This window comes from Hipposideros armiger, unplaced genomic scaffold, assembly GCF_001890085.2.
Source record: "Hipposideros armiger isolate ML-2016 unplaced genomic scaffold, ASM189008v1 scaffold_182, whole genome shotgun sequence".
Taxonomy (NCBI): Eukaryota; Metazoa; Chordata; class Mammalia; order Chiroptera; family Hipposideridae; genus Hipposideros; species Hipposideros armiger.
In genome coordinates, this window is record NW_017731532.1 from 1235483 (window position 1) to 1262382 (window position 26900).

At 36.5% G+C, this 26900-nt stretch overlaps 1 protein-coding gene and 1 pseudogene across 7 annotated transcripts in view; one reads left to right on the top strand and one right to left on the bottom strand.

Annotated features, from left to right (window-relative positions):
• Positions 1-26900, top strand: part of ATG10 (autophagy related 10) — a 338768-nt gene that overhangs the window by 215674 nt on the left and 96194 nt on the right. The gene's annotated exons all lie outside the window — the stretch shown is intronic.
• Positions 21649-21890, bottom strand: LOC109388128 (transmembrane protein 258 pseudogene; annotated as a pseudogene).

A 26900-nucleotide genomic window follows, 5' to 3' on the forward strand; every position in this document is an offset into this window, starting at 1 on the left:
CTGCCACCTGTTGGCAGCTCAGCAGCAGCTCAATTTGGGCTGGGAATCGAACTGGCAACCCTGTTGCTCAGAGCTTACACTCTTGAGCGAGCTCTTAACCAACTGAGCTCCTCGGCTGGCCCCTACAAATGATGTTTTAATAAGATAATCCTTCATTTGGAGTAAAAAGTTGCCTGGAGAACTGAGAGATTAAAATTAGACATTTTTTGCCATGTCAGGTGAGATGTTGTAACAGCCTGGATGATGATGATGATGATACCTTTCATTTATATTTGCATGTATACATATCATACATATTTGTATATGTGTGCATGTATATATATGGAGACACCTATATATATGTGTGTATATATTTTTCACACACATACACTATATACAATAATACTGTTCCTAAATCATATATATCTACATGCTATATATCCGTCAACGTTATTCTGTGATGTAAAGATTTGTGCTAAAATATGTTAGGTGATGTGTACAAGGCCTCAAAACAAATTCAGAGCAAAGCTGGTATCTAAATCCTAGATCTTTTGAGTCCAAACCTGGTATTCTTTCCATTATAATGTGCTGCTTTTGCATTAGATGATGTCAGTGTAGGTGGGAAGGATGGAATGTGCGTGAGAGGTATTATGGAGGTATTGAAGGTGTGGACATAAGGGGCAGGAAGGAGTCAAAGATAACTTCCAGGTTTTCAGTTTCCGACCAGAAAGCCAAATGTGTTGCCATTGCCCCCATTGGAGATGTAAGGGAGATCTTACATGCTCGGCCAGGTGGGAGGGGTGGAGGAGGGAGAAGATTTTGGCATGTCAAATTTGAGATGCTGGAGGACGTCCTTGTAGAGCAGTCTAGCACATGCTTCCTATTTTAGGTTTGGAGCTCAGAAGAGAAGCCAGAGTTAGAGTTTGGGAGTGGATGAGATAATTCAGGGAAATTAGACTGAGAAGAGGAGTGAAGTGAGAACCAAACCTTGGGGGATGCCTGCATGTAGGATGGTGAGGAAAGGAAGAAGCGTGGGAAGGAGCCTGCACAGACAGTGACAGAGAGGAGAGCCGTCAGGAGAATGCCCCATTCATCACTCAACAATATTTGCATCGCTGCTGTGTGCAAGGCACTGATGCCTCTGTCCAGAGCGTGAAGGAGGGCGCCTTGGCAGTCAGCTGCCACGGAGGCCAGTTCAGGGTGGACACTGACAGGAGGTCATCAGGTTTGTTTACTCAGGAGATTAGACTTCCTAAATATGCACAGAGCTGCAATTGTGTACTAAAATACAATATAGACTTCCGCCTCATAGTTTTCTGTTTATGTGAAGTTAAAAGGTCCCAGAGGACCACCAGTTGGCTCACAATCTATGGACTATACTTTTGATATCCAGGTGAGTTGTTTGTGGGTCAAACTCACTTCTATAGTTTCCAAAAGACGCACAGTGTCCTTGTAACCTTGATTATTTATCTTTACTTTATGACTAGTTTTTATTTGATTTTTTTTGTAACAGAGAAAATATCACTGTTATCTTCATATAATGATATAAGCTTATTATGAAAATATAAAGAAGAAATTTAAAAATCTTCCCTCAAATAACCAACATAATACATTAGATAACCAGAAATACAACTTCCTTCTCTTTCTGCTTCCTCCTCCATCCCTTCTTTCTTTCCTTCCCATTGATCTGTTGACCACACTATGCCTATTATTTTAAATAAAAAGGATTGAATTTAATTTTACTTAAATATATAAAAAGTTTCTCTTGGATAGGGATAGGAAATGGTGGTAGCCTGCCTCTCCCAGTGAGATATCATAGCTCTTGACTAACTGAGAGAGGAAGCTGTCATCTTGGCTGTACCCACCCTGAACAGAGCTTTCGTCATGCTGAGATGGAGGGTGCAGATGAGGAAGGGAGTGGGTCATGGCTCAAGTACCATCTGCTGTCATCGTCCTTACTGAGATTTAATAGATTTTTTACACAAATATCTCTTTTTTTGTAATATGTCCATAGAACAATTTCCAGAGACTTTACATGACTGCAGTATTTTAAATCTATTTTCACCAATTATTGTTGTTTCAACTAGAGAAAATATCCATGGAGCTCCTCATGCCACTCATGTGCAAGTGGTCTCTCTTATGTGCTCCTCGGTTTTCTTATAGTATTAACTGTATCATTTGTTCATTGAGGGCTTATTATGCACCTTGATACATTATTTCTGTGAAAGTCTATATGCTTGAATAGTCCAAAGACACAAAATATTTGGAAAAATATATTCTTCTGATATGCTGGACCCTTTTGAAAAATAGTAAGGACTGCATATTTTTATAATTAAGCCCCTTTTATGAGCAACTAAGGTTAAATTAAGGCATATTCAATTAGGCAGTAGTGGTATAAAAATATTAAGACCACCTTCTTCTCCAAACCCTGAAGGTATGTTTACTATTTGTGAGATTTATCAGCTAGAAGAAAAAACCATTGTATGGAAACGATGTATAGTGGGGATTACATTAAAATTAGGAAAATTATATACACAAAGAGTTAGGTGGGACAAGGCATGCTTCCACAAGTAGCCCCAACTCCTCCACACACACACAATATTTGCCTTCATTAAAAGGAAGAGCTGGGGCGGGGGAAGAACATAATCTTACCATTTGCAACAACATGGATGGACCTAGAGGATATTATGCTAAGTGAAATAAGTCAGACTGAGAAAAACAAATGCCATATGATCTTACTTATTTGTGGAATCTAAAGAACAGAATAAATGAGCAAACAAAACAGAAATAGACTCAGAGATACAGAGAAAAAAACTGATGATTGCTAGATGGGAGGGAGGCTGGGGATGGAGCAAGGTAAAGGGATAAAAAAAAAAAGGAAAAGAAAGAAATAAAAAGGAAAAGAAACTAAAAGTACCTAAAAGAATTATAGAACTTCTAAATAAGTAATTCACTACAAGGGGTAGATATATTTTAGAAGATTTGTCTAAAGTTAAGGAAAGAGATTATGAAAAACATAATGAGGTGAGAGTTATGGTTTTAAGACATATGTTTCTATTTAGATCATCTATACTGATCTGCTTTGAAAAATGCTCATATACATATACTCTGGCTTCCTATTCCCTCCCTATTTTTGTCTGTTACAAGATTATTCTTACTTATTTGAGCTTTATAACATTTACATTCTGTTGTGTAGTTAAGGTCTATAATTGTTTAATTTTAATTCTATATTTAACTGGAATATAATTAACTGGAATGCAGTACTCACTATGATTTTTTTTTTACCTTGACTTTTCCATCATTGAATTTTAATTTTGATTCATATTTTAGTTGGCTAGTTTCCATAATTAAGCAGAATTCATCAGGAAGGTTTTATTAGGGGGCTGTTTCATTGTTGAGGATGTCTTTTGTTGTGTGTGTTCTGTGCAGACATAGTGGTTAGGCAGACAGCTCTTGGGACATGGCTTCTATCCTTCAGAACCCTGCAAAACTGGTCAGTGTCTTTTGGTGTTGAAAGTCGCTGTGGAGAAATATGCTGACTTAATTGTTCTTGGTTTTATGTGTAATTTCCTTTTTTTGTATTTTCTTCTCTTAAAAAAAATTTCTTTGGGTTTTTGTTGTCCTCTATTCAACTTTAATGTTATAAGCATGTGGAAAATGAATTAAATTGAACCTTTATTTCACAGTGTGCTCCAGAATGAAATCCCAGATGGACTGAATAATTTAATTTTATAGTGAACCCATACAACTAATAGATGAAAACTCTGGTGACTCTCTAATCTTTCTAAGAATGGCCTCAAGATAGAAACCATGAAGAAATAATCTATAGTTTGATTTGCGTAAAAAAACCCAACCAAATATGAATAACGTTAAAGGAAAATTACAACAGGTAAAATATTCAAAGCAAATGATAGATGATAGATGTTTGTTGTGTATGTGTGTTTTATTCATGATAAAAACCAACACTACAAAAGAAAAGTTGGTAAAGGCCACACAGAGTCATTTCACAAGTGGAAAAATTCAAGAGAAGACTGCTAGTAAGTAATGGTGAACTTTTAAGAAATCAGAAAGAAATTTTCTTGTTTTGAACATAGGATTTCTCATGGGTAGTTGCATATATTGGATTAAATAAACTTGAACATTTTTTCAAGCTGTGAAATTCCATAGTCCTGAGATGTATATGTTTTATCCTTGCTATTATTAGATTGTTTTCTCCTTGATACGTCCAAGAAAGATGTCTTATGCATCTTTTCGCCCTCCATAATGCATAGCTCAGAACTTGGAGTATACTGGCCCTGAAATAAATATTTACTGAATAACAACGGTAATGGATTTTTAAAAATTAATATTTGTTAACCATTAATTTACAAAATATATTTGAGAGGGTTTGTATAGATACTGTAGTGAAGATAGATTATTTTAGATTTTTAAATTTATGATGTCTAGTCTTAAACTTAGAATTTTGATTAATGCATTTTATTACTTGAAATAGGAAGATTGATTGTTTTGTAGGGTAGTTTTATAACTAAATCTCATTTTGCAAATGTGATCTTTTTTAGTTTTCATAAATGATCACATACAGAATTGTATTTTTAGAGCCTGACTCCTATGAGCTGCAAATTTTTTACTATGTACATCGTTTTTTGGAAACTGATGCCATAATTATTATATTAAAAAATCACTTTAAAATGATTTTAATGTGAAGAGACAAAATTATGGCATGAAAATGCACATTGCATATATGGTTGGAGGATAGTGATAATTGATTATTTTTGTTATGTTGATTTAAATAAAGAAACTGAAGCTTTTCGTAAGCGATGGGGCATATTCAAAGTGATGGAATGATTTCATAGGCTGATTAACAGCAAACTTTCTTTGGAGAACCAAAGTGTAAATGGTTAGTGATATTAAAATTGGTATCAGCCTTGATATATCAAATGTATTTATTTTTAACTTTTATGCAGACATAGTTATTATAATGTACATTTCAAGTACATTTTGAGTGTCTTTCAAAGTATTTTTGAATGACTTCCACTTGAGAAGTCAGGAGCTAGGTTTGTTAGTTAATAATCCAAATACAGCAATATAGCTTGTTTTATTGATCTTTCTATGATTTTTAAAATTAGGAGTGAGAAAAGTCACAGATGCAGTTTGTTGACATATTGCAATCCATATGTGTGCTTTTCTGATAGGGAAGGTATAGCATATACCATCCCTCCAGAACATTTAGCACCAGATTTATGATTTTTCTAATTTGGTTGCAGCTTGCCAAAGAGCATGTGAGTGCATATTTGATCAGAAGCATATTTTGCCTTGAATCAGATGAAGAATACTTAATGAGTCAATGCCAAGAAGCACTGTAGCGAAGATGCATACTAGCAGACTAAAAAGGCTTTAAAATGCCTTAATGTGAAATATAATAGAGATAAAGTAATGTTACATAAAAAGTCAAGTTTTTCAGTTTATCATGCCCATCCCCTTAATAAAATTATCCATCATTACTGTTGCAAATGGTATTTTATATTTATGTGATGCATTTTGCATTTTCATGGGGTGAAGACTTATTTCAAGTGTATTATATTCATTCTTTCTTGGGAGCTCAGAAAGATACAGTTGTACTTTAGAGGTGCAAATAGCTCTGCCCTCTCCAGCAAACCTTCCTCTGAGAATGACTGCTAGAGAATAGCAGTTAAAGTTATTTATTTATTTCTTTATTTGCTTGTTTGATAGGAAAAAAGTGATCTCTGTTTCAATTTGAATTTCTTGGTTTATCAGTGAAGTTAGAAAATTTTCCTGTTTATTTAGCCATTTGTGTTTCTTCCTTTATAAATTGCTTGTCCTTTTTTTTGGTCCATTTTTCTATAAAGGTACTCACTTATTACTGGTTTATGGGATTCTTTATTTAGATGTTAGCACTTTGTTGTATATGTTGTCAATATTTTGCCTAGGTTTTTATATTTTAACTTCATTTGCAGTGTTTTCTGACATACATAATTTTAAAAATAATTATAGTCAAACCTAGTAATCTTTTAGTCTATGGTTTCTTTTTTTGTTAAGCTTTGAAAGACCTGTACCAACCCTACATTATATAAAATTTTCTTTCTTTTGAGACTGTGATGTAGGTGGGAATAATCAGGGAAAGTCTTTCTATTGCTTAGCTTAAATAAGTTATAAGGACTTATCTATGAATTTTATTTATAATGACTCCCTTAGAAATCATATATATATATATATATATATATATATGTATGTATATATGTATACATATATATGTATATATGTCAGCCAATTTATATGTATAAATTGGCTGTTTAACCTCAGGTGGGGGAAGGCTCTTCCCAAGTGAAATGGCCTCCAACATTTTGCTTTCCTTGTTGCTATTTCTTCTCCGCTGTGGAAACATGGAGAAACGAGAGCGAGGGATGAGACATGATTCCAGGGACACTCTCTTCTCCACCCTGAAGAACAGCTTTACATATAGAAATTACACCATGTATAGTTTTTGGTTTCCAGGCTAGCCCACAATAGCAATAATAGTTTTTTGGTGGTGTTTTTTTCCCCCCTACTGTTCATTGTGTAAAATTCCAGTCATGTTTTGAGTTAATTGGGGTTTTGAGAGGAGCCTGGGAACCTGAACAAAATGGTTTCAAGTTCAAAACAGGTTATAAAGTTTATTTATAAATGGAACTCATAGCCCATTTGTAGGTAGTGGCCTACTGGTCAGTTTTCTTGTGGAGCCACATCAAAGGACCCTGGACCAGGATGGTCTAGTTGGTCTTGGGTGACTTAAATGAGCCCTCAGTGATTCTGCACATTAGGTTTACAGTGAGAATTCTTTTCTAAGTTCTATGAAGTGAGAGGTATGACTGGTGCATAGGTATGAAGTGTGATCAAGAAATACAATGAATGTTCAAATAAAAAATTACAGTAAAAGATTCGTTGCTATTAAACCCCCTCAAAATACTCCCCCTCGCTTTGAACACACTTATCCCTTCATTCTTGCCACTTTCTGAAGCAGTTCTGGAAGTCTTCTTTCATGAGTGTCTTTACTTCATCCTCCATCATGACAAGGCTCCATGTCACACATCGCTTCTGGTATGGCAATTTCTGTCAAATAAAAACATTACCGTGTGTCTTCATCCACCTTATTCACCGGATCTGGCACCAAGCGACTTCTGGCTCTCCCCCAAAGTCACAATGACCATGAAAGGAACATGTTTTGGATCGATTCAGGACATCAGGGCAGCCACGACAGCGCAACTACAGACGCTTATGAAAGAGGACTTCCAGAACTGCTTTAGAAAGTGTTATTATTCATCATATTGTTTCATGACACCTCGTATGTTTTTAGGATCTAGAGTGGCATAACCCAATAGAACTTCCTGCAATGACGTAACATGTATACCATATGACTCTTCACTTACTAATGGGAGAAATATTTTATATCTTTGCTCTCTTATATGGTAGTCACTAGCCACATGTGGCTATTGAGCATTTGAAATGTGGTTAGTATGCCTGAGAAACTGAATTTTTAATATTACTTAATATTAATTAATTTCAATATCCTCATGAGGATCGTGGCTATTATATTGAAAAACATAGGTCTAGAGGTTTGTGATGAGTGGAGTAAAGTCCTCAATTTCATACCAAACTTGAGAATTAACAAACCAAGGTAATGCCTGTTGGAGACTTTCTCCCTTATTATCTGATAAAAAAAATGTTATGGAATGTGTAGCTGTTAGTTGGATCCTGTTTAGAAAAAATACAACTAAGAAAAGTTTAAGACAATTTTGAGATAATCTGGGAAATTTGAACATGGATTAGGCATTAGGTGACTTTATGGAATTCGTTTTATTAGGTGTGATAATAACAATGGATTTGTATTATTAAAATACAACAGTGAAGTTTTTAGATGAAATATATGATATCAAGGATTTGCTTTAGGGAAAATAGTTTTGGCAGAGGAGTGGATGAGATATGATTGCCCAGTGTTTACAGCTCTGGAGCTGACTGAAGGGCATATGGGATTCATTATACTTGTTTTATACTTTTGTATGTGATAGAAAATTTTCATAATAAACAATATTGAATTAGGAGAGGTCCTTGTACATCATCTATTTCAGCCATTTGCCCAAGTTCATTTACTCAACCATTAAATGGCAGAGTTAGGATTCAAATCTGTCATTCAGTTCTAAGTTTTACTGATTTTTCTATGACATTACACTGTGTCATATTTTATATACATGATTATCCGTCCCACCTGCTCAATCCTGTGCAGATAAGGCCAAATTTGGCAGCAGAGCTAAGTCAGCAGAGGGTAGAGTCTTTCATGTCTAGCTGGGTCAGGCTGGGATGTTACAGGATCCAGAGTTGAGGGCTTAATACAAACAGTAGCTAGAGAAGAAACCAGAGGAGCAGTAGCAGATTCAAGAGGAGAGGAGGAAGCCAGGTCAAATTCCTAAGAGATCTAGAATGGGTCATAAGATGGATAAAAAAGAAAAGCCTGCAAGCATAGTTTGTGTAGAAAGCAAGGGTGCTGACTGCTAATTTTTACAGGGAGATGGCTGCATATTTCAAGGGCAGGTTAGCTAATTTGGCATATAACCAGATTGGAATTCCTCACTGTGAAACCTATGTGCCACTATACCTGATAGTTTCTAGTTATTTAACCTAAAATAGTTATAGTATAATAGAATTTTTATCTAGAAGGGGCTGTTGAGGTCATCGAATTCAACCCACTATTTCTAAGTGTTATCAAATTCATATTGCATTTCCAAAAGGTAGTTGGTATTGAATTGTGTGCCGTAAGGGTTACAACATTTCAGCTATGTATGCCTTCAAGAAGATTTTGAGATGATTAGCTAATACTTACAATTATTCAAATAATGAAAATATTTGGTTAAATTGATAATTTGTTAAAATAGAGAAGAATAACTTTATTTATAAAGTAAAATTTATTTTATCAATCACAATGTATGGATTGTGTTGACACTTATGTTTCTGGTCTCAGGGCTGTTGTTAAGTAGCAATTTCTTCCATCAATAAATGAACAGACACATAGTGTACATTTTACATGTATATTGCAAGTGTTCATGTTTTGTATTTCATGCCAGGAATGGGAGGTAGCGGGGAATGGTGGGATGGTTTCAGGAAATAAGCCATTAAGGCTTAGGAATAAACTAGTGGGTGGAATATCTACAATTGTACCATTGCCTCTCTAAGGCATAACTATTTAAAAGTAACATAAAACAAAACTGTTGAACAGAATAATATTGGCATTGTGATAACTTTCTAATTGTACTTATTTGCATATTTTTGGGCTATTTGAATATTTCTTGTTAAATCCCACTTTTGAATTCTTTAGTTAAACCAACAAAAATATTGTTTCTCCTCCTGTACTCGAACTATTCTACAGACAAAAGCAACAGATTCCAAAGTCAGTTTCTAAGTTTAATAGCAGATTTTTGTATTTATTAGGTACAATTAAGTTAGGACTACTATACTTATTTGTTCGTTCATTCGTTATTTCCTTATATTTATTAATTAATTTATTCATCTATTTAGCAAACTTGCTCTATGTTACTACTGAGGACACAAGGATGAATAAAACATATCCCCTACCCACATAATCATATTTTAGCTGAGTAAACAGACATGTAAGTAATTGTGACTGAGTGTGTCAATTGTTATAAAGGTGGCATATGAAAAGGACTATGGGAACATTATGAAGTAAAAGATTAGCTAGGAGATGGAATGGGGTTGGGGTACAGATAGTTTTCATGGAGAAGTACCTTGGAGAGTAAATTTGGGTTGATTATATTTTCTATTATATTAATATTGGCAACTGTGAGAACGAGATTCTAAGAAAACCTATAGAGGTCATCTGTTCTTAGCTTTGAAGCTACTTTGAGTTGTATTTCCCCCATTGCCTGATAAACACACACACACACACACACACACACACACACACACACTTCTGCAAACTTTTATCTCTGTCCTATCTGCTATGTGGTTTTATTCTTTGGATCCTGGTTGATATCTCATCCATTTTTGATGATGACCTGATTTTGAGCTATATATTCTTAGTCTGACTTGGCACTCTCAAAGTACACTGCTTCTGTTAGCTGCTCTTTTCCTTGACCTAAAGCTCTTCCAGCTTTAAGCAAGAGGAGTTTCATTCACATGATCTGGCCAGGTCTCGAGAACCCTACTCCAACCAGGACTCCAGTGTCTTCCAGCTAATTGTGTTTTTCTGAGATCGAGCATTAGAAAAGGGAGGTCTGAGAGAATGTGTGTGTGTGATATGCGTAGAGACCAGGGTGCAGGGGATTGGGAGGGATGTAATAAATTTGGAAAGGCAAGTGAAGGCTGGACTGTGAGAACCATGAATATCATGGATTTGGGGCTTTATTCTTCATGCCAGATGGGACCCATAAATGTTTTTCAGGAGGATTGTGACACCGCCACATCTATACTGTAGAAGTATAACAGTGCCATGACTGGACCACAAAGAAAAGAGATTGCAGTCAGGGAGACCAGTTAAAGGAAAGAGATAATGAAGCCCTGAATGGAATAAGACAGTAATGATGGAGGAGAAGAAATAAATCAGAAAATTTTCAGAACTGGAATTAATAAGATTTGGGAACTGATTGCAAATTGAGTGTGAGGGAAAGAAAAAAAATTGAAGATATTTTATAGTTTTCTGGTTTCGGTGATTAGATGGGTTATTTTTTCCTTTGTCATTACACTTGTAATTTATGTAAAAAATTAACCACACTTATAATTATTTAATGTCTGTCTTCTCCATTGGACTGAACTTCATGAGGGAGGGACTTCATCTTTCTTTCTTATATCTATATTCCCTAGTACATGGCACAGTGTCTGGCTATACTCATATTCTCAATGAATAATTTTGACCAACTGACTTATTTCATTCACTTAGTAAATTTTTATTGACTACCTGGCACTATTCTAGATGAATTTTAATACCTTTAACTAAAACATGAGATATATAAGGATGAGCAAGTTCAATGAAAAGATAATGGGTTATATGTTGGACACATTTAATTGACATGCTGTAGAACATCCAGCTGGAGATAGGAATCTGTCTAAACTTTAAAAGAGGGATCTTGGTAGGAGATTCAGATTTAGGATGTAAGTGAAACCTGAAGCTTTGACATATTTGAGATTAATAGAAAGGGTCAGTAAAGTGAGGCCTGGTAATGGCTGAAGACAGAATTCTGGGGAATCCAAGTATTTAACAGGTAAGTAGAGAAAGAAGAGTTAACTATAGCAACTGAGAAGGATGTCCAGAATTTTAGAAGAAAAATCAGGGCACAGTGTTGTCATCAAGGTAAATGAAGAGAAAGTTTCAAGGAGGAGTATGTCTTGGGATACAATATTTGTGATATTTGAATCCCTGGAAGAGTTCTAGGATGGTTGGGGATTCCTGAAGTAGTCTATCTTTTGTTTTGCCTCAAAATTTATGTCTCAGCTCTTTAATTGATGGCCAAATTACTCTAAACTGTGGAGACATTTCACTACCTTATGCTATGAAATCCAAATAAAATTTCCTCAATGCTAGTATTATTCATTTAATAAAGCTTGAATTTTGTTGCCTGACTATAAACTGCAAGAGGAAAGACCAAAATTTGAAAAGAAATTTCTACTTTTAGATGAAGCGTATGCCCTAAACTAATTTTCACATGTTCATGGTCCATTGCTTTTTTCACTTGAATAAATTTACTTTTCAATTGTGATAACACTTTTAAAGCAATTAACAGACAAATGAATTTCTAGCCATTATAAATGATTGTTAACGCATAAGGGTATTATTATAACATTTGCGCATATACTAGTGTGTGTGTGGTAGAATGGGGAAACTGTAATTCTTTGATTTGTAAGCCTTTTTGAGTTACTATGAATTTTTTGAAACCACAATGAAGATCACAATCTTGCTTTTATTCTCCTGATTTTCTTTGGAAAAACAAATTATTTTAGTAATAGGTTAGATTCCTTAATATTCAACCAGTCAGAGAGAACTAAAAGACCGGGAGTGGGGGTGGGGTGGGGGGGCAAATAAAAAAACTTCCTTTGGAAATGGAAACCTTTGAAGAACTATTTGGCTGCAGGAACCCACTATATATATATATATATATATATATATATATATATATATATATATATATATATATATATATATATATATGACCATAACAATTTGTTTTGTACCTCTCAATTTAAAAATTGAATGGGTTACTACTCACTGAGTATGAGAGATTTCCTTGTAAATAGACCCCATCAATATTGTACTGTGCTCCCACTAGATGATCAATAAATTTGAGTTGAAAGATTGATTGTTGACAAGATTTAGAAGTTACCTAATGTTTCAAAATATCCAATTCCTTGCAATTATATACAAAATCTAGAGCCTTGAAGGGTTTCTTGAACTGATACACTTGATTTGAACACAACCATTACTAATTAAGCTTTTAAATAAAGAAAATTGCTTTTGAGAGTTCAACTTTGATGTGTCCTTTGCTTAAAATATCTATGGACTGTACAGAAAACATATTTTCTGCCTAATGCTCCCTCTTAGTTTCAGTCATAATCCTGGTTTGGAAGGGGGCATAAAAATAAAGTGGTCATGCTAAATTATTATTTATAAGTATCAGTCACAATACACTCAAAAAACTGAAGAGATGAAAAAAAAATTAAGCTAAATTGGGCAAAATGCCCAGAGATCCTGACAAATATAGCTTCCTTTAGACAAAGAAAAAAAAGGAAAATAATATATAAAATTTATGCCTAAGAGCCAGGAATTTCCTTCCTTTGTTCAGAGTAGCCTTTTCAGCCTAATGGATCATTCTTATATACTTTTTTATAATCTGAAATGCTGATTAAGATGTGCAGATATACACACACACACAAACTCTAAAGCTGTTAAAAAAGTAGCATGACAGACCCCAATTGCCCACAGGATAGCCTCACATTATATTTTCAACTCCCCCATAGCACTGGTTCTATCTTCTTGCCCCATCCCTTGAACATTTTCTCCCTGTGTGTTCTTGAAAGTTCTCTCTTAAAAGACACCAGTCACAGCTGAAACATCAATTCAAATTGTCTCTTCAGACTGTTCTTCATTCTTCTGTAACATCCAAGGCTGTTGATCACAATCTGCTGGAAGCTTTTCTTTCTGTGACTTCCATGTCATTCTCTTCTCTTTATTTTTCTTCTTTGTCTGTGAAGTTGTCTTTGCTAGCTCCTCCTCTCCTACCTCTGAAATATGGCATTCCTCAAGATTTTTTCTTGGCCTTTTTTATTTTCATGAGAAATTTCATCTACTACAGGTGTTCCAGCCAGTCCTTGTATGTTGATGACTCAAATCCCAAAGCTTTAAAGTTATACACATGGGCAGTATTCTGGCTCCGCCACTTACTACTTGTAGTCTTAGGCAAGTTGTGTAGCCAGGATCTTTAGGACCCAGTTTGGGTAAAAGAATGCATTATCTCATCAGGTTGCTTATGACATTGTCATGCATAGTTTATAATATGAGTAAGAGATTAGAAATAGGATTAGAATTGTTAGGTTGAAGTCAGATTGTAGAGGGTTGACGTATAGAACTTAAACTATGGTTGATAGATGCTGAGGATCCGAAGAAAGTAGCTGTGAGCTAGCCTAACAAATTAAGAGGGTTGACTTTGGAGTCACTCTGCCTGGATGTGGAACTTGATTGCACCATTGATTAGCTGAGTGACATCACAAGTTAATCAAGCTCTGTAAGGTTCTGTTTCCTCATTGTTCACTAGAGATGATAATGGTATCTGGTTTATGGAGCTCTTGGTAGGACTACATGAAATAGTCCATGTAAAGCATTTAGGACATTGCTTAGCATGAAAGAAAATAATAATGTTAGATTATTATGAGGATTAGTCATGTGGTAGAGCAATATGATTAAAGCTTTGCTTTAAATAGAATAATCTGGAAATGAACTGAAGGGTAGATGGGAAATTAGAGAAGACATGGAGAGATAAATTAGAAGCCTATTTAAATAGAATGATCCTCAAAAGAGGTCATAAGAGATTAAAAAAAACAACAAAAAACGTTGGGAACAGTATTGGGAAAGAGGGAACCAATGAAAGACATGTTCGTAGAAAGTACTTGTTAGTCTTAAGCAAATTACTGTTGAATATAAGGGGCCCCAAACAAGCCCCCATTTATCAGACAACTCCAAAGTTTTCAGCCTAGATAACTGGGAAGATGATGGTGTCATTAAAAGTAAAAGGGACATCATTAGCAGATACTATTTTGGAGATACTGATTTAAGACATCAGAATCCTATAGGCCACTGAATTTGTAGGGCAAAGTCTAAAGAGAGGTGATTATAGAAATGGCTTTAGTATTAGTTACTAAATACATATGTGTTATACGTGTATACATATCATATGTCCCAGACAGACAGGGTGACTTGCTAAAGTGGCCATGAGCTTCAGCATCTTACACATTAGATCTTCCCATCATTTCTGCCTGGAATACCCTATGCCTCATTTCTAATAGTTGCAATAATTCTTTATTTAGGCTAAAGGATACCGTTTACTCTGAGACTTTCTGCATCCTTTCAGGATAGAGTTGGGATTGAGGTCTTTATCTGTAATCCCATGTACACTATACTTCTCATACAGTCATTATCTCAGGTTGCTGTGGGTTATTCTCATTTGTGGCTACAACTCACATGACTTGGCTCTCTTTTTTATTATTATTTTATTTTATTTTTTATTAAATTGGTTGGGGTGACATTGTTTAGTAAAATTATATAGGTTTCAATTGTACATTTCTATAATACATCATCTATATATTACATTGTGTGTTCACCACCCAGAGTTAGTTCTTCTTCCATCATCATATATTTGACTTCCTTTACCCTCTTTTACCACCCTCTTCTCCCCTTACCCTCTAGTAACCTCTAAACTGTTGTCTGCGTCTATGAGGGTTTTTTTCTTTGTTTCTTTGTCTTGTTCCTTTGTTACTTTCAGTTTCATATCCCATATATGAGTGAGGTCATACGGTTCTTGAATTTTTCTTTTTGACTTATATTGCTTAACATGATAATCTCAATATCCATCCATGTTGTCACAAATGACACTATTTCATCTTTTCTTATGGCTGAGTAATATTCCATTGTGTATATGTACCACATCTCCTTTATCCAGTCATCTATTAAAGGGCACTTTGATTGTTTCCATGTCTTGGCCTCCGTGAATAACACTGCAGTGAACATGGGGGTACATATATCTTTATGGATAAATGTTTTCAGATTTTTGGGGTAGATACCCAGGAGAGGGATTACTTGGCCGTATAGTAATTATATTCTTAATTTTTTGAGGAACCCCCATACTGTTTTCCATTGTGGCTGTATCAATTTACACTCTAACCAGCAGTGTATAAGGGTTCTTTCTCAGCAGCCTCTCCAACACTTGTTATTATTTGTCTTGTTGATGATAGCCATTCTCACAGGTGCTAAGCAATATCTCATTGTGGTTTTGATTTGCATTTCCCTAATAGCTAGCGAAGTGACCATTTTTTCTTTTATCTGTTGGCCGTTGTATTTTTTTTTTTTTGGAGGGGAGAAATGTCTGTTCAGGTCCTCTGCCCATGTTTTAATTGGATTGTTTGTATTTTGTTGTTGAGTTGTACAAGTTCTTTATTTTTTGGATACTAGTCCTTTATCGGAGGAGTTTGTTGCTTGCCTCTTTGTTTTGCTGATGGTTTCTTTTGCTGTGTAGAAGCTTTTTAGTTTGACACAGTCCCATTCATTTATTTTTTCTTTACTTCCCTTGACATGGTAAAATTCATGAAATCCTCTCTGAACCCAAGGTTCATACTTTTAGTACCTATGCTTTCCTCTAGGCAATTTATTCTTTCAGGTCTTATATTTAGGTCTTTGATCCATTTTGAGTTAATTTTGGTATATGGTAACAGATGGCAGTCTAGTTTCATCCTTTTGCATGTGGCTTTCCAATTTTCCCAGCACCATTTATTGAAGAGGCTTTCTTTTCTCCATTGTTGTTTTTGGCTCCTTTGTTGAAGATTATCTGCCCATATATATGTGGGTTTATTTATGGGTTCTCAGTTCTAATCCATTGGTCCATGTGTCTGTTTTTCTGCTAGTAAAATGCTGTTTTGATTACTGTCACCTTGTAGTACAACTTGAAGTCAGTGAGTATGATACTTCCAGCCTTGTTCTTTTTTCTTAGGGTTGCTTTGGCTATCTGTTGTCTTTTGTGATTACATACAAATCTGATGATTTTTTTTATTTTACCGCTTGAAAAAAATACCATTGGGATTTTGATAGGGATTGCATTAAATCTGTATATTGCTTTGGGTTAATATGGCCATTTTAACTATGATGATTCTTCTAATCCATGGACACAGAATATCTTTTTATTTCTTTGTGTCTTCTTCAATTTCTTTTAACAGTGTCTTATAATTTTCCATGTATAAGTCCTTCACATACTTTGTTAAGTGTATTCCTAGGTATTTTTTCCTTTTAGTTGCAATTGCAAAAATGATTTTTTTTCATTTCTTTTTGTGAAATTTCATTGTGACTATATAGGAAAGCAATGGATTTTTGTACATTGATTTTGTATCCACCAACTTTACTGTATTTGTTTATTGCTTCTAATAGTTTTTTGGTGGAATCTTTAGGGTTTTCTATATAAAGAGTCATGTCACCTGCAGAAAGTGACAATTTAATTTCTTAATTTCCAATTTGGATTCCTTTTATTTCTTTCTCTTGCCTGATTGCTCTGGCTAGGACTTCCAATATGATGTTGAATAACAGTGGTTACGGGGGCATCCCTGTGTTGTTTCTGATTTGAAGGAAAAGCTTTCCATTTTTCACTATTAAGTATGATATAAGCTGAGGGTTGGTTGTATATGGCCTTTATTATGTTGAGGTACTTTCTATACCCATTTTATTAAGTTTTAAAATCATGAATGGATGTTATATCTTGTCAAATGTTTTTTCTGCATCTATTTATATAATCATATGATTTTTATCTTTTATTGTATTTATGTGGTGTGTCACATTTGATTGATTTGTATATGTTAAGCAGTCCTTGTGACCCTGCAATGAGCCCCACTTGATTTTGATGTATAATCTTTTTAATGTATTGTTGTATTTGATTTGCTAGTATTTTGTTTAGGAGTTTTGCTTCTGTATTCACCAGAGGTATTGGTCTGTAGTTTTGTTTTTTTTGTGTTATTCTTACCAGGTTTTGGATCAGGGTAATATTGACCTCATTAAATAAGTTAGAAAGTATTGCCTCTTCTTCAATCTTTTGGAAGAGTTTGAGGAGGACTGGTATTATATCATCTTTGAATGTTTAGTGGAATTCACTAGTGAAGCTTTCTTGTTCTGGACTTTTGCTTTTGGGGAGGTTTTGGATGATTGTTTCAATTTCTTTACCATTGATTGGTCAATTTAGATTTTCTGGTTCTTTGTGATTACATCTACGAAGGTTATATACATGTTTCTAAGAACTTGTCCTTTTCTTCTAGGTTATTGAATTTGGTGCTGTATAGTCCTTCATAGTATTCTTGTATGAGTCTTTGTATTTCTGTGGTACCATCGTAATTTCTCTTTAATTTCTGATTTTGTTTGTGTTTTTCTTTTTTTTTTTTCCTGAGTGAGTCTGGCCAAGTGTTTGCCAATTTTATTAATCTTTTCAAAGCATCTTCTTTTTGTTGCATTAATTTTTTCTATTGTCTTTTGTTCTCTATTTTATTTAGCTCTGCTCTAATTTTTATTATTTCCTTCTGCTAACTTTGGGTTTCATTTGTTCTTCTTTTCTAGTTCTTTAAGATGTACTGTTAGGCTGTTTATTTGGGATTTTTGTTTGTTTGTTTCTTGAGATAGGCCTGTAATGATATAAATTTACCTCTTAATACTGCTTTTGCTGCATCCAAATAATTTTGATACAATGTATTTTTATTCTCATTTGTTTCAATTTATCTTTTGATCTCTCCTTTTATTTCTTCTTTGACCTAGTCGTTCTTTAATGGCATGTTGTTTAATCTCCACGTATTTGTGTTTTTTTCTTACTTTTATTTTGCTGTTGATCTCCAATTTAAAATCCTTGTGGGCAGAGAATATTCTTGGTATGATTTAAATCTTCTTATATTTGCTTAGGCTAGTTTTGTGTCCCAAACATATGGTCTATTCTTGAGAATGTTCCATGTGCACTAGAAAAGAATGTATAGTCTGGAGTTCTAGGATGAAGTGCTCTACAAATGTCAATTATTTCCATTATATCTAATGTATCATTTCCTGATTGATTTTCTGGTTTTGAAGGATCTCTCCATAGATCCATAAATAATGGCATAATTAGTTTCCCTACTATAATTGTGTTTTTGTCAGTTTCTCCATTTATTCCTGTTAATAGATACTCTATATATTTTGGTGCTCCTTGATTGGGAGCATATATATTGATAAGTGTTATGTCTTCTTGTATTGTCTCATTTATCATTATGAAATGTCCATCTTTGTCTCTTGTTACCTTTTTTATCCTGAAGTCTGTTTTGTCAGATATAAGAATGGCTCCACTCACTTTTCTCTGAATGCCATTTGCTTGGAGTATCTTTTTCTACCCTTTCACTTTGAGTCTATATTTGTCCTTGTAGCTGAGATTTGTCTCTTGGAGGGCGCACGTGATTGGTTTTTTTGTTTTGTTTTTTGTTTTTTTAGCTGAGCCATCCTGCCACCTGTTGGCAGCTCAGCGGCAGCTCAGCTCCGGCCAGGAATAGAACCGCTGTTGTTCAGAGCTCAAACTCTTGAGCGAGCTCTTAACCAACTGAGTCACTCAGCTGGCCTGGGTTTTGTTTTTTGATTCAATCTGCTACTCTGTGCCTTTTTGTTGGTGAGTTTAGCTCATTTACATTTAGGGTGATTATTGATATATAAGGACATCCTATAGCCATTTTATCTTTTGTTTTCCAGTAATAACTCGGTGTCTCCTTTGTTTTTTTGCCTTTGTGTTTCTGTTATTTTAGTTTGGTGGTATTTTATGATATTTTCCCTCTGTTCCCTCTTTTTTTCATGTTGTGCATCTTAGTTCTGGATTTTTTTTTTCTGAGTGATTACTATAAGGTTTATATGAAAGACAGTTCTATATCTTTCTATATACAATAGTCCTTTTTCTTCAGCATGTTTCTTATCTCCATTTCTCTTTGCAAATTTGGACCTTTACTCCCTCTTCCTTTTATGTTTTTGTTGTCATAAATTATCCCTATTTTTGCTGTGAGTTGATTTCTGAGTTGCAGTAGCAAATTGTTTTTTTTAATGTTTTGACCTTCTTTCTCTTTATGTTATGTTTAAATGTATAATGCCCCATGCTGTTTAGGAGTTGCCATTTCCTGCTTCTGTCTGCCTGTTAGTAATCTTGTTTATGATTTTGTATATTTTGTATACTTTTGTCTTTTTGTTTCAGGTCGAATAGACTCCTTTAGTATTTCCTGTAATGCAGGCCTTGTGGTGGAAAATTCCCCTAGGTTCTGTATGTCTGGAATGGTGTTTATTCCTCCTTCATATCTAAAGGATAACTTTGCAGACTATATTATTTTGGGCTGGTAATTTCTCCCTTTCAATAGTTTGAGTATTTGATTCCACTCCCTCCTGGCTTGTAGAGTTTCTGCTGAAAAGGCTGATGATAATCCAATGGGCTTTCCTTTGTAGGTTACAGCCTTCCTTTCCCTGGCCGCCTTGAGAATTCTTTCTTTGTCATTAATTTTTGACAGTTTCAAAATAATGTGCCTTGGAGAAGGCCTTTTGGGATTGAGGTGATTTGGTGTTCTGTTTGCTTCTTGGATTCAAAGATCCAGTTGTTTCCATAGGTTTGGGAAGTTTTCGTTGACTATTTGTTTGAATAGACTATCTGTACCCTTCTCTCTCTTCTTCTTCTGGGATGCCCATTGTTCCTATATTGATCTTTCTGATGGAGTCAGATAGTTCTTGTAGAGTTATTTCATTTCTTTTAACTCTCAGGTCTTTCTCTTCTATCTGTGTCATTTCCAGATTTCTGTCTTCGATATCACTAATTCTTTTCTCCACCTGGTCCACTCTATTTTCTAAGCTTGCTATTTCATTCTTCATCTTTTATTGAGTTCTTCAGCTCCAGAATTTTTATTTGATTCTTTTTTTAAATTTTAATTTCTTTGTTAAAATATTCATTTTATTTGTTGATTTTATTTCTGAGTTCATTAGAGTACCTATCTGAGTTTTCTTGTATCTTGTTGAATTTTGCACTCTTGAATTCTCTGTCATTTAAATCACTTATTTCCATGTCTTTAAGTTCATTTTCTGGAGATTTTTCATTTTATTTCTGAGTTGCCTTGATACCTTGGTTATGTGTGACAATTAATGAATTATTATTTCTCTTCCTGGACATCTAAAGGAGTAGATTCTGCAACAGGTTGATATGAAGAGGTTTTTCTTTTGCTTCCCAGTATGTGGTGCTGGAATGTTTTATTTTCTCCCTCTTGCACTATTTTGGCTTCTCGCAGGGTGGGAGATTTCCTCGGGAGATAAGTTTCTCCTCTGTGACCAGGTCGCCTCGGTTTTAGGGCACCATCTCTGTGGGAGGATGTGGTAGGCAATGGGGTTCTGAGCCTCTGAAATACTGGTGTTTCCCTGCAGCCAGATGCAGAGCTGTGCGTCTCAGCAGCCCTGGGTGCCCCTGATGCAATCAGCCTGGAAAGGTGGGTCGTGGTGGTCTGGGAGAGTTGGCAGGCATGCCTGTGACCCTGCCCTCTTCCAAGAAAAGGCAACCACCAGACCACAACTGCCTCATTCCTACAGCTCTTTCCCTGTCACTGGAATTAGCTGCACTGTACTGTGCATCCTCTGTTCAAGGTCTGTCTCTCCAGTTCTCAGGACTGTAGATATTCTGCTCTTTAATTTGGCACTGCTACCATTTTTTTTTTCCTTTCTGGGTCCCACTTTTAACATTGGGAGGATGCAAGGGAGGGGGCTCTGGGAAGGTGGGGGGAGGTGGCCAGGCTCCACGGCTTTGTTTTCTGCCTGGCGGTGAGGCACTACAGGTGTCGGAGCCCTTCTGTATTTGGCCTTTGCTCCAAGTTCTCTGCCCTGATTGCTGGGTTTAGCCGTATTATATGCTGATTCCCTCAGGCAGGATTGCTGGGGCCACAGAAAATGATCCTGCAGTCTCCAGCCTCTTCCGGGACTGCAGTGAGCTCTGGGCTGGGGCCCATGGCCCGCATCTCTGCATTTCTCCCTTCCCTCCTCCCTGTTTGCCCCGATTTGCCTACCTTCGTATGTTTCAATGTATGGATCTCTCAGACATGCTGGTGTGTTGCATAGGGAACCTTTTGTTGAATTATAGATGTTTTATTTGTTGTAATTTCCGGGGGGAGATATCAAGGAGCACCCCTCATGGCGCCATCTTTCTGACATCACTCCTATGACTTGGCTGTCTCACCTAATTACACAAGTCTTACATGACCAATTTTATTTTATTTTTTTGGTCACACGTCTGCTTTTATTGTGAGCAGCAGGGGGAAACTTCTGCAATAGTTATATTCCAGCAATAGTGAAAAAAATTAATTTACAAAACAGGGATTTGGTGAAGCTGCCTGTTTGGAATCCTTGGGAGCTCATTCATAGATGCCAACCCAGAAGCAGGAAGAGCACCTCAAAGTCTATGAAGAGCAAGGCCACCAAGGAAATGAGGAGCTCTTTTTGTAGCTGCAGAGCATACTTGGTGGAGGTGACCTCATAAATGAAGAACCAGGCGGTGAAGAACATGCCAGTGGCCAGTAGTACCATGGTCAGATGGGGGAAGACAGCTGGGTTCACTCAGCTGGTGTATCTATCTGCTCATGGCCTCCAGCTCCATTTTGCTGGGCGCTAGGTAATCGGCTGCTCCACGACTGGAAGTGTGACATTTATTTTTTATGTTTTAATTTCTTAATCTACTCAGTACACTGTCACAGGTATACCAGATGCTCAGTTAATGTTTATTGAATGAATAAATGTTCGTGACTGTACATCTCAATAATTAGAATAATTACTTTGGGTTTCTAGTGATTAATTTAGTTAATTAGTGATCCCCATTTAAGTATTGATTACTACTTATTATCAGATTCCTCCAGCAGTTGTTATATGTTTCATGCATATACATAGTCTCTGTCTTCTTTCTGTCTTTTCTTTATCTTTTTATATCAAAATTTTGAGGACTAGATTTTGGCAACAATATTATTGGAGAATAGCAGTATAAAATGTGTTTGTGTTGTTATTTTGTTCAGTTTTAATCTAGCTCTCACTTTTCATTGATACCTTTAGCTTTTATCATAGCATGCCTTGTCTCTCTTCTTTTCTTTTACCCCCATTCTTCTTCCTCTTTCATTTTCCTCTTCTCCCTTTCATCTGCTTTTTATCTTTTTCCCAGATTTTTTAATTTGATACTTGCTCAGGAATTTATTCAGTGCCTTTTGTTCAAAAAGGTCGAAACACTTCTATCTATATTATTTTGTTTATGCTCAAGACAAATGTAACAGAAAGGTAGAAGCCACACCAAAAAAACTACATTCCCACAATTCTTGAGCCACAATGTGTTTTGGAATTCAGCATTTTAAAGATTTTAGATAAGTAACGTAATTTTATAAAAGTAAATTCTGTATTATGTTATGTTTTTAGTAGTGCCTGGGTCACATCCTCCTGCTCAAAAATAATAATATTTTTAGTGAAACAATATTCATAAAAAAATAGAATAAATAAAGACTAAAAAGACTCAAATAAGAATTGCTACCAAATGAGTTTTGGTGCCAAGTATATGAGAAAATATATTCTCAAAAAATTTAGAGCTTTCTGGATTCCAGAATTGTGAGTAAGGGATTGGGAACTGTCTGATCTTAGGCCTTGCCTAGATCAGCAGCAGTGGCCTCCGTCCCCATCCATGTCCCCATGACATTCCCTGTTCCTGTGCTCTCCAGTGTCTAATGCAGGCACCTGTGGCTCTGCCTGAAGGCACTCCATAGCGACAAGAGCATGCTGTGCTCCAGCGTGAGGCACCCCTCAATTCCAGGGGTTAGCAGCCCAAAGGGAGCAGTCCTCTGTTGCAGGTGGGAGTTGGTGAACATACACCCCGGATTCTGAGACCCTCAAGTGGGACAACTCTGCAGTGTGTTCCCTACAGCCACCCCATATTCCCAGTGGGAAGCAGCCCCGATTGCCCACAGTGGTAATCTGATCACTAATGCACCCTGTATTGCTTTTTCTCCCCATCCTACCTCACTTCCCCACTCCCTTATAGGTGCTCCTGAAAGCACTTACGCGGTAGATTACTTGTGCTCCTTCTCAAGGTCTGCTCTGGCAGTAACCCACGCTAAGACATGGATCCCACATAGAACCTGGATCTGAGATTAAAGAACAGTGTTCTTGTAGACGTTCATGTTTTTAACCACTGTTATTCATGTTTTTACATTTCTTAACTTAGAGTTATGGGATTTTATTAGAGTAAGAGGAACATGTGGCCAATTTATAACTACCACTGTTCATGTTTGCACACACTGCTGGCTTCCCTGCTGCAGGTTCCTGTTCCCACTTCCCATACTGGGAGCCCACTGTCAGTCTGAAAATCTTGGCTAGGAATTGAAAATCTTAGCTGATAATTATTTTAAGTGTTCGCTCCCATTCCCAGTGACAATGCTTATTTTTCTGGCTTTAAGACACAAAGAAATCGATCACCAGTGGCTAATTCTCTGGCTGATCCGTGGGGAGGTGGCAGGGCGATGTGGTCTGGAGACACCTTTCTTGCACCCTCAGATTTTATCATGTTGAGTGTGCAGCTGAGTCTGACCCTTTGTTATGGGTTGCTGTAAATGATTTTGTGTACACTTTCTTGCAACTGAGTTGCATAAGTTAAAAGTTAAAGTTCTTGACACAACTTTAAATCCATTTTTTAAAAAGTGAAATTTGTTTATAGAGGAGCTGAAATCATTAATTACGTTGTAGCTCCTTATCCTTTTTATGAGACACGTATTGCTGTGGGTATAGTGCTCTAAAACATCTGCTCAATAGTCCGTTATGGAGGCACAAGAATGCTTTTACATGACTGCAATAAAGTAGCAGATGCTTCTTAATGACAACTTCCCAATTCATTTAGGAAACAAGTCAGTTCTGGATTTGGTTTTTCCTCCAAGTGTGGCAACTGTGCAGGCAAATGATTCCAAAGAGGTTAGAACTGACAAATCAAGTCATTCTGTATAATTTTTAGGATGCTGCAAGTTAGTCTAAAAGCCTTATCTAATAGCACTTTAATAAAATTAGCATTTTTCTTGCTATGCAAATAATTCTTTACCATTATAAGTAACCAGAAAAATACATTAATTCAGCATTTCCAGCATAAGCTTCTTTTATTTTCTTTGGAAACTTCTGTTCCATGTTGATTTATCATTAGCATTATAAATAGAAAAAGGGGTTGAATGCCCAGGATTGGTAACAGGGAGACCTGGGGGTCCAGCAATTGGAAATCAAATGTAGTTCCTTCCAGGAACAATTTCTGTCTCCTCAGAGACAGAGTGTGAGGCACTGGTGATGTCCCCATGCCCCTCTGCATTGGCCATGGCAGGGCTGGCCTTCTCAGTACAGCAGGGGAGTCGTCCATAGGGTTAGTTTCAAAGGATGCCAGAGAAGCCACGGCTGCTGCCCCCCCTCTCCCCTCCCTCTGTCATGTTCTCTGGTATAGAATCTGCACAGTCAGTGATTCATTAAGATTTCCTTGTTTAGGGAAACTTCTCCTCAATGGCAAAGACTTTTGGCCAGCTAAACATGTCCTGCCTGTCACATTTACTATTGCTGAGCGTATCAGGTCCCTTTCCTCTGAAGACCAGAAGGGTTGGATTTGGGAGCTTTGTGTGAAAGAGGAAAATAAGGTCATGACAAGCTAGATGGAGGGGATGCCAAAGATCAGTTTTGCTTTTTTCATAATTTTGTTTAACAGTAGTCTGAGCCACAGCACAGAGTCTTTAAAGCGAATGCATGAATGCACCTGGAGGGCTTGCAAAACAACCCACTGCCATGTGGCAAATAACATCAGGACGGCTATTGATACTTACTTTTCTAATGAAGCTTCACTAACATAGAAACATGGACTCATGTTGGGTCTTCACACAGTTCATTTGTCCTATGACCAGGTATCACATATATTGCTCAAGACCACTGAAAGGCAACAGTGGGAGTCTGACAATAGGAAGGAGCTGACAGTGGTGGCTTCACTTCTTCAGGGGCTTGTTACACATTGCAGTTACTGTGCCCTGCATTAACCAGGTTGCTATCATCCAGTTTGAGTTAACACACCTCCTACTTGTCAGGCTTTAAAGATTCCTGCAAAAAAAAAAAAAAAAGAAAAGAAAAGAAAAAAAAGAAAACTAATGAACAAAAATGTGGCAGTATGTAAAAACAACAGTATAAGCACATCTTTCAAAAAATTGGCTCTCCAAATATGAAATTAAGATTACGTGAGATAGGATGTATATTTACTATTGTTAATAATGAACCCTCGACCTGTGTGTGTGTTGAGCTTGACGATAGTGTGAAGCTGTCTATGTTGGTTAGCAACTCATGGAAAAGCATGTAGATTCTAGAACATGAAGACCAACCTCTAGCAACTAGAGAAGAGGATTGAAATGTGAGTGTCCTGATTTACTAAGCACAGCCAGTGATAGACCTCTTCCATGAGGATCTGTGTATCTTTCTTAGCTGTTGTGACCATTACAATCACTGTAAAACAAAATTAAAAAAAAAAAGGAAAAAGAACCGAAAGCAGACCTTTGAAATGCTGTATCACAATTGACTTAAAACGAAACAAAAAAGTGCAGCATATTCAGCCAAACTGCTTTCATTAAAATATTACAGGCGAAAAAATATCTTCGCCTTTAATAAATAAAATATCTCTACTTTTCTGTAATACTTTATTTACTGTGTTGATTTACACATCTGGAACCCAGGGCTCTCTGTGCAGATTAGAATGGGATTCTTTATCAAGAGAAAGGAAACCACTTCTGGCTCTTCAGGGCGGGTTTTGAATGAAGGCTGCTGCCATTAAACACAGGAGAGAGGCAGGACTGCTCGGCAGGCAGATCCGGCATTTGGTGTCTGGGTGTCTGATCATCTAGGTCTGTGATCAGGCCTGGCTGCTCACCTGCGCTGGCTCTGAAGCCAGGGGCCCCGTGAAAAATCAGGAAGCTGGGTGCTCATTTGCCTGCTCTTTACATGTGTGACTATTTTGAGGTGTTAACTTTTTCAACAGATACTTTAAAATCAACATTTTTTGCAACGGTATTTAGCCACAACCACTAGACCAGAAAACTGAGCGCAAGATGGACAAGATGCCCAGAGAAGGCGTGAGAGCGAGGGGCCAGCCATGGTCCTTCAGTGCCCAGAGCAAAGAGCGGGGTGGGAAGGCGACTGCTGCCGGTATCCAGGTCGTCACCTAACTAAAATAATTACTTGGAAGATATTTTTCCTTCCTCTCTGTCTTATCCTTTAAGGTTTCCAATGTTAACGTGTTTTATAATATATGTAGTATATTATGCAGAAATACAGGTTCATAATTGATAAAAAGGTAAATATACACATATTAAAGATAAGTGCTTACATTTTTTGGCTCCTGAAGTGACAGTCAAAACAGTTTATGGACCTCTCTGATTTATAGGAGATGGAAATGGCAACAAATAGTTTATACTCACTCTGTTGATGTATTTCATTTAACAAATGCTGGTTGAATGCCTGCTGTTTGTCAGGCGCTGTTCAGGATGCTTGGGATACCTGAGTGAGTGAGATAGGCATGAGCCCTGGTGTCTAGGCCCTCCCATTCTAAGGGCCGTGTGTGTGCCCTAGGGCCTCG